We start from the raw sequence: 12,220 nt of genomic DNA on the forward strand, positions 1-12,220 counted from the left end.
AAGCGTGTCAATTTTCCATTCAGCACTTGTTGTTCGCTCCTCCACGGTGACACGCATACCATTCAGCGTGTCACATGCTCTGCTAGTGATACGCACATATTTATTACACAAATCTTATTGTCCAGCTTTATCCTTTACTCAGCATCATTTTAAAAATCCTACATTTTCCAACCGAGTGTTCACGGTGACACGCACACCATTTAGTGTGCCACTCTACTTTGCAAGGGTATCTTCACTTCTCATGGATCCCTGCTCATTTTGTTCACAGTGGTACGCACACCATCTTGAGATTCTCCTTTCTCCTCTTCATGTTTCCCCATTTCTCAACCTCATTCAGCTATGGCTGCTGCAAGCATGACCCAACCTCCTTCGTTACTTAATGAATTTGGGGAACCAAACCACCCTTGGAAAGAATGGGTTAAAATCTTGAAGTCCTATTTAATAGCCATTGGGGAGGAGAAATTCAGCCCATTAAGAAAACAACATATTTTACTCCACAATCTGGGTAGCCATGGTAGGAAGTTTTTCAGCGCCCTACCAGAGCCAGACATCGACGAGGAGGGCAAAGAAGATGCTGGGGATGCATATGAAACCTCACTAAAAAAACTTGAATTTCACTTTGTAGACTAAGTTAACATTATCCTGGAATGTCACAAGTTTTTTCTGTAGACCCCAGGGAAAACAAGAAAGTATTTCTAGCTTCGTGGCTGTTCTAAGAGGATTAAGTGAACTCTGCGAATTTGGAGAACACAACGATTCCCTAACAAGGGACCCACTGGTACAGTGAACAACAATGGGAAAATATAGAGGAAACTACTACAAAGACAGGAAAACCTTCATGAAGCTATTGAATTGGCCAAATCTATTAAACACACCGTCTTGAGCATGAAAGAAATCAAGCCTCACACCAATCCTGGACAAGTATCAGAGATTGCCAATCTTCCTACAGAAAATACCATATACAAAATTAAAACTGACAAGAATTCCAACCCTGCTCGTGACCACGATTCCAGCAAAGTTAAATGTTACAGATGTGGTAGCAATAACCACTTGGCTAACCATCCTATTTGTCAAGCTAAATCAGCAATATGTAAAAGGTTCAACAAGAAAGGCCACTTAGCAAGGGTTTGTTGGAGCTTACCTAAACAACAAAATGGTGCTGACGAGGTCTCTGACACTAAACTACACCAAGGACTCCATTCCTTTGAAGGGCAAGATTAAAACTCACATTACATTCAAAGACCAAACTACCCTAGGTAAAGTCTACATAGTGGAAGAAGGGCCCAATCTCCTTGGCTGGCAACACCAGAAAGAATTAGGTATTAAACTTGACCCAAACAACCCTGAACAAGTACTTACCATTGACTTATGTGAAATGAAATGAAATGAAATGAAAAAATATTTAATAAAGCGCACTGCGGCCAAGCGGCTTCCTGGCGCTGGGGACCTGGTCAGGGCTCACAGAGGGGATCTGGGGAACCTAAGAAGGAAAGGCCTGGGTGAAAAGAAAGGTTTTAAGGGCTTTTCGGAAATGGGTGTAGATGGGGATGGAACGAATGTGAAGTGGGAGGCTGTTCCAGAACTGGGGGGCCAAAACAGAGAGGCGGGTGCCACCAGTTCTGGATTTGCGGAAGCGGGGGATGTGCAAGAGAGAGAGAGAGGAAGAGCGAAGGATGCGGCTGGGGGCGTGAGATGTAATTAGGGAGGAGATGTAGACAGGGGCAGAGCGGGAATGAGCTCGAAAGGCAAAGCAGGCTAACTTAAAGAGAGATCTGAAGCGAATAGGGAGCCAGTGCAGAGATTTGAGAACAGGAGTGATATGGGAGGATTTAGGAAGGGAGAGAATGAGACGAGCAGCTTGATTTTGAATGGCCTGTAGACGTCGGGACTCGTAGGCTGGAATGCCCACGTACAGGCCATTCCCATAGTCAAGTCGGGAGATGACTAAGGCCAGGACTATGGTTTTGAGTGCATCGGTAGTGAAAAAACGTGAGATTTTCCGGATGAGGCGGAGGGACAGGAAGCAGGACGACACAACAGAGCTAATCTGACTGTGCATTGTTAGGTCAGAACTAACTTTGATGCCAAGAGTGCGAACAGAGGAGGAAGGTGTGGGAGGGGGACCAAAAGAAAGGGGCCAGTGTGCTGGGGACCAAGGGTTAGATGGACCACCCGTGTATTGCTGGCAAAACCATTCTCAAAGAATTTCCTGAGGTGTTCACTACTGAGTTAGGTCTTATCAAGAACTTGCAACATAAGATTAAATTGAAACCCAATGCCAAACCAGTAATACACAAAACCAGACCCATACCACAACTCATGTGGGAACCCCTCAAACATGAGTTATCCAGGTTACAGACCGTGGGTATTATCCAACCGGTTGAGTGCACCGTATGGGTTGTCACTATTGTCATCGTCAAGAAGGCCCTAGGGAGCCGAAGTCGCTGTCTAACTACTTTACTATAGGACGTGCTCACAGAGTGCCGGGAGGTAGACCTAAGGTGGGTGCGCCCCCGAGGCCGCTGATTGCCAGGGTATTCAACTATCGTGACAGAGATATCATATTGCAAATATCCAGGTCTGCTCCTCCGCTGAAAATAGACAACTATGAGGTGCAGTTCTTTCCTGATTTTACTGCCAAAGTTCAGGCCCAGAGACGTAGTTTTCAGGTGGTGAAGCGGGAACTAAGGGATCGTGAAGTGAAATATTCAATGCTCTTCCCTGCGCGACTGAGGGTGGAATCGGATGGGAAAACTTGGTTCTTCGACTCGCCGGAGGCAGTTTGGGACTGGATGGAAGGATGGACAACAGTGGGAAATCGGAGGAGGAATCGGCCTGGCAGACAAGAGATGCTGAAAGACAATCATACAGACATGCCGATTGAGGAGGCGACCTTTGAATCGAGCAGACTGGAAGAGCAGGACTAATCCTACCTTGGACTGACCTGGGACATCTCCCTCTACATAAGTTGCGCAAGTAGAGGGCCTAAGCCTAAGGGGGGGGGGGTGATGATGTGGGTTGAAATTAGTAATGCAACTGCATATTAAGATGCTTGGGGTAAATGATATGTAATGTGTCATGAATAGATTGATGTGATATGCTACTGCTTGACCTTTGTTCTGGAAAGGATGGTGGGGGTTATACATAGCAAGTTTAAAAGTGGCCGTGGATGGGGGAGTGTTGGTTCCTCCTGCGTTTTTAGCATGTTTATTGGGGTGAGAGGCACTCTGCCAAGTTTTGGGGTGGGTAGTTCTGAATCCACAGGCAGGGTAGCAGGGTGGGGGGGAGTTAGAGGGATTGGGGGGGAGGAAGGGGACTGGGACAGAAATTGCTGTTGCTGTGACCACATTGACTTATTGGTAGGGTTTAAAGTTACAACACTACATTGCTAAATCGATTCATTTTTCTATGTTCAAATGTTAATGACAGACTGGTAGCTGATGTTGATTTTGTTCTATACATGATGCTTATGATAATGTTGACCTTATATTCGACCTACAATGTGATGCCTGTATTCTTGACCAATGGTAGTCGTTCGTGAATCAAAGCTCTCTGTACTCACCTGGAATGTTAAAGGGCTAGGAGATAAAATTAAGAGACGGATAGTTCAACAATATCTGAAAAGACAGTCCCCGGACCTGGTTCTCCTACAGGAAACTCACTTAGTTGGCAACAAAAGTATGGCCCTAAATAGGTGGGGATATAAGCTCCTGGTACATGCGGATTACACTACTGGCTCCAGAGGTACGTGTATCCTTGTTAGGAAGAATGTTCCTTTGATTGTACTCAATACGTGGTCAGATGCAGCAGGAAAGTTTGCAGTAGTAGAGGCTCAATGGGAGGGGAGAGCTTTGAATATTGTATCTGTGTATTTACCACCAGCATTGGGTAAGGAGGCCTTAGAGGAGTTAGGTCGGGTGCTCACGGATCTTCCGGATGGAGTCTTACTACTGGGGGGAGATTACAATATGACGAAGAATGACTTAACGGATAGACGCCTGGTACGACAAACTATATGACCAAATGAACTAATGACAGACTTCACCACAGCATTGGGGCTCATAGATGTGGGACGGGAATTGCAAGATGACCCTATAGATTTTACTCATTTCTCCAGTGTGCATGGCAGCCTCTCCCGGATTGATTATTTTCTAACATATGCAGCCTCAATAGGTGACTTCAGACGGCCCAAGACATATCCCAGAGGCCTCTCGGATCACTCTCCTGTAGGAATTGAGTTTGCACATGGTGCTAAACAGCAGAGCCGTACCATTGTCATTAACCCATGGCTACTCAAGATCACTGATATAAGAGAGGAGTTAAGTGTGCAAACTCTCTACTTCTTGGAGGAAAATCTAGGATCTGTAGATTCAGCGCAAACGATCTGGGAGGCGTATAACGTAATTATAAAAGGGCATGCTCTCTCACTGAAAACGCGATATGTATCAAAAAGACAGGAGATGCTGATACAGTTGGAGGATGCACTCAAAGACTTTGAGGCGGAACATGCGCTCCGCCCCTCGGAGGAGTTGCTACATGCATTGGCGCTGAAACGGGAGGAATATAAAAAAGGCCCAAGAACAAATGTTAGCGAAACAGGTGGCTACCCATCATAGAATATATGAACTAGGAGACAGGGCGGGAAAGACCCAGGCCTGGTTGGAAAGGAAGGAGCAGGGTGCGAGGTGAGTACCTAGACTACGGACGCCTAATGCAGAAATCGTGTCCTGCCCGGAGGAAACAGCAGAGACATTAGCTGATCATTTTGAGAAAGTGTACTTGCCTTCAGCAGTATACACGGCGGAGGAGTCGCATTAGCTCTTAGAGGAATGCGTGCTGCCTACCCTGTCTGCTGAGGATAGGGAGTCACTAGAGGCTGATCTCTCGGACGAGGAGATTAGAACAGCCATTGGCCGGATTAAATCCGGGAAGGCGATGGGGCCCAATGGTACCCCGTGGAATTTCTTAAGGCAACAGCTGTCCAGGTGGTCCTACATTTGAGGGCCATGTATCAGGAAAGCTGGGAAAAGGGTGCCCTCCCCCCAGATCAAAGGTTGGCGAGTATTGTTGTTATTTATAAAACAGGCAAATCGGTGGAAGACTATCGTTCCTATAGACCAATCTCATTAATCAATGTGGAGGATAAGATACTGGCGAAAGTTGTTGCCACACACTTGGGGACGGTGATATCCTCCCTTGTGCACCCCGATCAATCGGGTTTTATGCCGGGAAGGAATACAGCCCTTAATATCCGTCGCCTGCACAATGTGTTGGCCCGGCAGATATTTCTTTAAGAGGATGCAGCTGTATCATCCCTAGACGCTTCTATGGCCTTTGATTCAATTGAATGATCCTACATGTTTGAGGTCTTAGGTAGAACGGGACTAGGCCCGAAATTCCTGAGATGGGTGCGATTGCTATATACGGACATATCTGGACAGGTGAGAGTGAATAATTATACGTCTAGGCAGTTTTCTCTCCGTAGAGGTACCAGACAGGGTTGCCCCTTATCACCGTTATTATTTGCGCTGATGTTGGAACCCTTAGCCACATGGGTGCGAAAAGACGTCATGACCAGAGGGCTGAGATGGTCTCCTGACTGTGAGGACAGAATATCACTCTATGCCGACGACATAGTGTTATATCTGGCATACCCTTATAGATCCATTCGGGTGGTTTTAGACATCTTTATTAATTTTGGAAAGTACTCTGGCTATGCTATCAACTGGGACAAGTCAGTATTATGTATGCTCCATGGATAGGTCCCACTCCTTCCAAAAGATTGCGCTCTGATGATCACGAAGGACGGTTTTAAATACCTAGGGATCTTTGTCACGCCAGATCCAGCTCTTTTTTACAGGAGTAACTTAGCACCCTTGCTCGCACGGTTGCGAGCGGATCTCCAACACTGGAGGTCCCTGCCATTGTCATTGCTTGGCCGTGCTGCCCTCTTTAAAATACTTGCTCTCCCTCGTTTTTTATACATCCTACAGAATTGTTCAAATAAAGTTCCTGATACCTTTTTTTCGGCAGTGGAAGGGGAAATACGTACACTACTATCGGACGGAAGGGCTCCTAGAATAGCGCTTCAAAAATTAGCGAAGGGGTGGGATGATGGAGGCATTGCGCTGCCTGATGTTCGATTGTATTATTGGGCCTCGTAACTGGCTACAGTGAACAGATGGAAGTATACCCCACCGGGTGATCCGGCGTGTGCCTTAGATAGATACCAAATGGACAGGGGGGGTTATCTCGGGATGCTTTATTCACCCCCACGGAGAAAGAAGTTTGTAGGACCCACCCAACACAGGCTGCAGATTTGGTGGATGGCTAATTCCCGCCTGGGTTGGACAAATAGACTCACTAATATGACGCCGCTATGGTATACACAAAAGCTCGGCATGCTCTGTCACCATCCAGGGTTTGACAAATGGGACATGATTGGTATCTCAACGGTGGGAGATCTGATTAAGAAGGGAAAGATCCTTCGATTTGCAGAGCTACAGAAAACGTATCAACTGGCGCCTAGCAAAGTTTTTCGGTATCTACAAATTAGACATGCTTTAATGGCGGTATTTCCTGAATGTGGAGATATACCAGACTACTCCCCTTTGGAAGATCGCCTATTTGATGGACAACTGCATGGCAAGGCAATTTCCCTTATATATAGAAAGCTTAGTAATAATATGCCAGACTCCTTCGGGCAGCTCAGAGAGACATGGGAAAGTGACTTGGGACCTATGGAGGAGGAGGACTGGAGGCAAGCATTGATGTCCCCAGGAGAGACTACCATCACACTTAGATATCGCCTTATTCAACTCCGTATATTGCATCGCTCATATTTGACTGGGATCACGCTGGCAAAGATAGGCTCTAGGTCAGATGATTTATGTTTTAAGGGATGTGGACAATCAGCCAGTTTCTATCATATGATTTGAGAATGTCCGTTGGTGCAAAACCAATGGGACAGGATTGTGACGCAAATGCGATCTGCTCTGGGTAAGACAGTTACGTTGACTCCACGGCTGGGTGTGTTAAATATATGGGAGGCTGCAGACCTTGCGGAGACGGAACAACAGTTTGGCACGCTAGGATTTACTCTGTTTAAGAGAGAATTACCTAGGGGATGGGGGGTGCCAGACCGAATGGGATAGAAAATGGGACAATTGGAATATATACAGAGGAGAGATATGTATATCCCCATTGGTAGAACTGGAAATAAGGAGGAACAGAGAAGAGAGCACGAACTGTAATATATGCATGGATTGAATGTATTGGTCAATGTAAAGGTAATTATGATCTGTAATGTGAAAGATTTGCATCACTGTCAATGGTCTGTCATATTTTCACAATTTAAGAATATTTTTTTTTTTTTTTTAAAAGAAGGCCCTATTGGATGGTATTAGATTATGCATTGACCTCAGGGAACTAAATGATAACATCATCGTTGAAAGACACCCCCTGCCACGCATTCACGAGGTTCTGAGCACCATGGGGGAAGCTACGTGCTTCAGTGTTCTTGATCTTTCTAATACATGTCAAAATCACGGGTGTGAGTAACCTGCACTCCTAGTTTTACCAAATTTTAAACAATCAACATAAATTTCAGTGGTACTTCAAAAAGTATACAATGGTGCAGCCCTCTGACAGCCTGATTAGCCTCTAGCCTTTCTAATACATACCATCAGTTAGAATTACACCCCTACTCCAGAGAATAAACAGCCTTTCCTACTCCTCTGGGGTTGTTCATTTTCCTTAGGATGCCGTTTGGGCTAGTCTCAGCTGCAACTGTTTTCTGCAAAATAATGCAGCACATTTTGGAAGGGGTTCCCAAAACCTTATGCTTCCAAGACGATGTCTTAATCTATGGTGCCACTTCTGAAGAACACAACTCGTCTCTCAAAACAGTTCTCAAGAATTTTAAAGAGGTAGGCCTAACCCTAAAAGATGAGAAATGCCAAATTGGGGTGGGAGCAGTAGATTACCTCGGGCACACCATATCTAGGGATGGATTTAAACCCAAATTGAGCCTCCTTGATGCTGTAGAAAAAGCTCCAGCACCCACCACCAAACAAGAACTCTTATCCTTCCTAGGGGTTGCCGAATACATGGCTAAATATGTTAAGAACTCTGCTGACCTCACAAATGACCTCAGGGAACTCACAAAAAAACACACACCATTCAGGTGGCTAGATAAGAACCAATTATCTTTTGATAAAGTTAAAGAAGCTATCTTATGCGCTCCCCACTTGTGCAATTTCGACCCATGCAGAAAGACCATCCTAACCACCGACGCCATCAACAAAGGACTAAGTGGCACACTCTCTCAAGTCATCGGGGGAAAGAACGTATCATAGCCTTCACCTCTTGTACCCTCAGTAATTCAGAAAGAAATTACTCAGTAGTAGAGAGAGAAGCGCTGGCCTCTTTCTGGGCAATCAAACACTTTAAGTTCTATTTATGGGGGATAAAATTGACGGTACGCACTGAACATAAACCCCTCATCTACATGTTCAGCCCCAAAGGTACCGCCAATAGCAAACCTAGAGTGGCAAGATGGGTGTTGGTATTGAACAAAGAAATTTCCTTTCTGTGCACTCAATTAACACCATCAATGCTGGTCTTATTCTCCTCCTGTGCTGATAATGGTTGAATCCCATTGTTCATGACGAGCTGAGCTCGTCATGAGCACAGCTCCACTGTGCCTCATGACGAGCTGAGCTCGTCATGAGCAACAAAGGAGTTAAGTATATCCAAATAACAGATTATTTGTTAAAATGACCATCCCTAATACTGTCTGGAAGGTGGGAAAACAAATATACCCTTGTAGGCTTGGGCAATGAGTAATTAAAGTAAAGGGTGACTACAAGGGATTTTGTTAACAAAGTCACTTCACTTGAGTTGTTTTAAACTTATTGGTTCTTCAAGAAATTGGAACCAGTGTATCCATAGGATTACTTCAAAATTAATTTCAAATTTCAAGACGAAAAGTAAGCAAATACAGTGAAGAGAAGAAACACACAGCAAAGGAGAATACTATTCAAGAGTTTTGTTCTATGTTTATCACCATGAAATTCTTCACTTGATTAATCTTTTATATAAACAACTTTGAATAGTATTCTCCTTTGCTGTGTGTTTCTTCTCTTCACTGTATTTGCTTACTTTTCGTCTTTAAATTTGAAATTAATTTTGGAGTAATCCTATGGATACACTGGTTCCAATTTCTTGAAGGACCAATAAGTTTAAAACAACTCAAGTGAAGTGGCTTTGTTAACAAAATCCCTTGTAGTCACCCTTTACTTTAATTACTCATCCCTAATACTAGCAACCCATTCATATAATGTAGCCACACGTAGATATATGTACTATTCGGTCCTTTCTGGGAGTTTTGGGAAACTCTCTCTTTTTTGAGAAAGATGGGTGTTGGGCCTCGAAAGCTTTTCCTTCAAACTTGAGTATGTTGCAGGTGACCTCAATTCAGCTGTCGACTTCCTTTCAAGAGCACCTTTAGATTTAGTGGAAAATTTTGAAACCCCAGAATATCCCATCTTAGAGAGTCACTCCTCTACTATAAACAACAAGCATTAGAAATGCAATCGGGCTCGGATTTATTTGAGTTTGAGCTAATGGCATTGTAAATGGTAATGTATTTTTGCTAAGTGTTATGGAGTGTGTTAATGTGGTGGTGGGGGTAGTGTTAGTACTGGTGGTGGTGGTACTAGTAGTACTGGTGGTGGTGGTAGTACTGTTGGTGGTGGTAGTGATAGTACTGGTGGCTGTAGTAGTGGTAGTACACACCACCGCTGCAGTAGCATTGGTGGTGGTGGTACTGCTGGCCATAATACTGGTAGTGGTAGTACTGGTGGTAGTGGTACTGGTGGTGGTAGTAATGGTGGTGGTAGTGGTACTGATTATGGTAGTACTGGTATTGGTAGTACTGGCGGTGGTGGTAGTACTGTTGGTGGTGGTAGTGGTAGTACTAGTGGCTGTAGTAGTGGTAGTACTGGTGGGTGTAGTAGTGGTAGTACTGATGGTGGTAGTATTGGTAGTACTGATGGTGGTACTACTGGTAGTACTGGTGATGGTGGCGGTACTGGTAGTGGTAGTACTGGTGGTGGTGGTGGTACTGGTAGTGGTAGTACTGGAGGTGGTGGTACTGGTAGTGGTAGTACTGTTGGTGGTAGTACTGCTGGGCACATTTGCACTACCACTCTGCACTCTGCACTACCACTCTGCACTCGGCACTCTCAATCTGCACTCTGCACTCTCAATTTGCACTCTGCACTCTCAATCTGCACTCTGCACTACCACTATGCACTCTGCACTACCACTCTGCACTCTGTACTACCAATCTGCACTCTGCACTACCAATCTGCACTCTGCACTCTCAATCTGCACTCTGCACTCTCAATCTGCACTCTGCACTACCACTCTGCACTACCACTCTGCACTCTGCACTACCACTCTGCACTCTGCACTCTGCACTACGACTCTGCACTCTGCACTCTGCACTACCACTCTGCACTACCACTCTGCACTCTGCACTACCACTCTGCACTACCACTCTGCACTACCACTCTGCACTACCACTCTGCACTACCAATCTGCACTCTGCACTACCAATCTGCACTCTGCACTCTCAATCTGCACTCTGCACTCTGCACTCTCAATCTGCACTCTGCACTCTGCACTACCACTCTGCACTCTGTACTCTCAAACTGCACTCTGCACTACCACTCTGCACTACCACTCTGCACTACCACTCTGCACTACCACTCTGCACTACCACTCTGCACTCTGCACTACCAATCTGCACTCTGCACTACCAATCTGTACTCTGCACTCTGCACTCTCAATCTGCACTCTGCACTACCACTCTGCACTACCACTCTGCACTCTGCACTACCACTCTGCACTCTGCACTACCACTCTGCACTCTGCACTCTCAAACTCCACTCTGCACTACCACTCTGCACTACCACTCTGCACTACCACTCTGCACTACCACTCTGCACTCAGCACTCTGCACTCTGTACTCTGCACTCTCTCTGCACTCAGCACTCTGCACTCAGCACTACCACTCTGCACTCTCTCTGCACTACCACTCTGCACTCTCTCTGCACTACCACTCTGCACTTTGCACTACCACTCTGCACTCTCTCTGCACTACCACTCTGCACTCTCTGCACTACCACTCTGCACTCTGCACAAACACTCTGCACTCTCTCTGCACTACCACTCTGCACTCTGCACTACCACTCTGCACTCTCTCTGCACTACCACTCTGCACTACCACTCTGCACTCTGCACTACCACTCTGCACTTTGCACTACCACTCTGCACTCTGCACTACCACTCTGCACTCTGCACTACCACTCTGCACTCCGCACCACCACTCTGCACTATCACTCTGCACTACCACTCTGCACTCTGCACTACCACTCTGCACTCTGCACTACCACTCTGCACTACCACTCTGCACTCTGCACTACCACTCTGCACTACCACTCTGCACTCTGCACTACCACTCTGCACTACCACTCTGCACTCTGCACTACCACTCTGCACTACCACTCTGCACTACCACTCTGCACTCTGCACTACCAATCTGCACTCTGCACTACCACTCTGCACTACCACTCTGCACTACCAAACTGCACTACCAATCTGCACTCTGCACTACCAATCTGCACTCTGCACTACCACTCTGCACTACCACTCTGCACTACCACTCTGCACTCTGCACTACCAATCTGCACTCTGCACTACCAATCTGCACTCTGCACTACCACTCTGCACTACCACTCTGCACTACCAAACTGCACTCTGCACTACCACTCTGCACTCTGCACTACCACTCTGCACTCTGCACTACCACTCTGCACTACCACTCTGCACTACCACTCTGCACTACCACTCTGCACTCTGCACTACCACTCTGCACTACCACTCTGCACTACCACTCTGCACTACCACTCTGCACTCTGCACTACCAAACTGCACTCTGCACTACCAATCTGCACTCTGCACTATCACTCTGCACTATCACTCTGCACTACCACTCTGCACTACCATTCTGCACTCTGCACTACCACACTGCACTCTGCACTACCACTCTGCACTATCACTCTGCACTACCACTCTGCACTACCACTCTGCACTCTGCACTACCACTCTGCACTACCACTCTGCACTACCACTCTGCACTCTGCACTCTGCA

Source organism: Lissotriton vulgaris, chromosome 5 (assembly GCF_964263255.1).
Source record: "Lissotriton vulgaris chromosome 5, aLisVul1.2, whole genome shotgun sequence".
Classification (NCBI taxonomy): domain Eukaryota; kingdom Metazoa; phylum Chordata; class Amphibia; order Caudata; family Salamandridae; genus Lissotriton; species Lissotriton vulgaris.